A 2,062-nucleotide genomic window follows, 5' to 3' on the forward strand; every position below is an offset into this window, starting at 1 on the left:
TATGGCCAAGTAGGAAGTATCCGCTGGAATTATTGCTGGTTTTTGTTTCTATTGCAACATGGGTGTGCCTCTCCCATTACAACTCCGTGCGGCTTCCTGGCAGTGAGCAGAACCACTAAGGACGTCTAACTGGGTGAGCTAGCTATAATTTTTCTTGTTTGCATCCATATCTTCAGCTTGCACAGGTGGCCTGTAGTAAATGCCTACAATGGTGTCCTTTCCATTGTTCTGTCCTTGTATTCTTACCCAAACAGTTTCCAAAAAACTCCCAGTCTCTGAAGCTTCAATCTCTGTGCAGATATACGCGTTTCTAACATACAATGCGACACCTCCTCCTCGTTTATCAAGTCTGTTTCTTGCAAATAAGTTGTATCCTTCTAGTCTTGTATTCCAATCATGTGTATTGTCCCACCAAGTTTCAGTGATTCCAATGACATCATATTTCTTTTCCTGTGTTAGTAGTTCCAATTCTCCTTGTTTGTTGCCCATGCTTTGTGCATTAGTATAGAAACATTTTAGTTTGTGATTGGTTTCTCTTTCTCCAATATTTTTATTAATTAGATTCTTTTGTCTTTGTTCTTCCTTTCCACTTCTAATAGCAGAGTTCTCAATAGCATTTGTCAGGTGTATGGCTTTTTCTGGTCTTTTGCTTCCCTTCCCATGTTGTTCTAGTTTAAAGCTCTCCTTACAAGTGTAGCAAGGCGACTTCCAAATACATGTTTTCCAGTCTTCGTAAGGTGCACCCCATCTCTAGCAAGTAGTCCATCGTAAAGGTAATTCACTCCATGATCCATAAATCCAAATTGTTGCTGACGGCACCATCGACGGAGCCAGTTGTTCACCTGCAGAATCTTATTCCACCTCCTTGTTCCATGGCCATCCACTGGGAGGATGGAAGAGAAGACCACCTGCGCTCCCAGTTCTTTCACTTTCTTGCCTAAGCCTTCAAAGTCTCTGCAGATGGTTTCCAGGTCGTTTCTTGCGGTGTCATTTGTCCCCACATGTAGTAGCAGGAATGGGTAGTCATCTGTAGGTCTGAAGAGTCCTGATATCCTATCAGACACATCTTTAATTTTTGCACCTGGAAGACAGCACATTTCTCTTGAAGTTATATCCGGTCTGCAGATAGCGGCCTCTGTTCCTCTCAACAGGGAATCCCCCATGACCACCACTCTCCGTTTCTTCAAAAAGTGACCACCAGAAGGAAGTGTGCTCCTTGCACATACATGCAGGCTGGCCATGGAGATGCCGGGGATTGAACCCGGGGCCTCACACATGCAAAGCGTGCGCTCTACCACTGAGCTACATCCCCAAGTATTAATTGTGTGAAAATGCAAGTTTTTTTTTTTCAACCTGCTCCACACGATCAAACAATAAGGAAAAAATCCTCCTACGGCCCCAGAGAAAAAGAGGAAAAAATACATATAAAAAAAAAAATTCTGACACTTTTATTTTTACAATTTTTTTTTTCCTGCTTTTGAGTACTCTAGAATCTGCGGTATGGCTGGTGATTCTGTTATGAATGAGTCACCGAGGAGGAAAAACAAAAACAAGCTAAGCCACAGAAAACCTGAGAGGTTGGTAACTCAGCAGATTGCAGACCCCTGATCCTATCCATACAACTAGCAGTAGTCGTGGAAGGTACCTACGATGATCCTAGATGCCTCATCACAGCCGGAGAACTAAATGAGCCTAAAGCAAGAAAAGGGGAAATCTAAACTGCCCCAGAGCAGACCCCAAAGCAATAGACAGCCCCCAAACTTGTATTGTCGGTGAGACAAGATGAAAACACAAACACAGATAGAAAAATAGGCTGAGCAAACGATGGGGCCCACACTAACTAGAAAGGACAGGAAAGGAAATATGCTGTCTGCAATCACGCACAAAACCCTGCCAAAAAATGTCCAACACTTTCTGATAACAAAAACCCTGAAGTCACTAGACTTCAATTCCCTATATCAGCACTCTGGTATATTCTGAAGACAGAGCAAAAAGAGACCAATCTGATCAGGGACAAAAAGCAAACTGGCCTAAACAGAGACATAAGAATGGAAATTCAGCA

The 2,062-nt window shown here is 42.9% G+C and overlaps 1 non-coding gene across 1 annotated transcript; it reads right to left on the bottom strand.

Moving 5' to 3' along the window:
- Positions 1-1,240: 1,240 nt before the first annotated feature.
- Positions 1,241-1,312, bottom strand: TRNAA-UGC (transfer RNA alanine (anticodon UGC)). The gene has a single exon. It is a non-coding gene; the product is annotated as a tRNA-Ala (tRNA).
- Positions 1,313-2,062: the final 750 nt, after the last annotated feature.

The sequence above is a fragment of the Dendrobates tinctorius genome, unplaced genomic scaffold, assembly GCF_039654945.1.
Source record: "Dendrobates tinctorius isolate UK_male_01 unplaced genomic scaffold, ASM3965494v1 ptg000011l, whole genome shotgun sequence".
Lineage (NCBI taxonomy): Eukaryota > Metazoa > Chordata > Amphibia > Anura > Dendrobatidae > Dendrobates > Dendrobates tinctorius.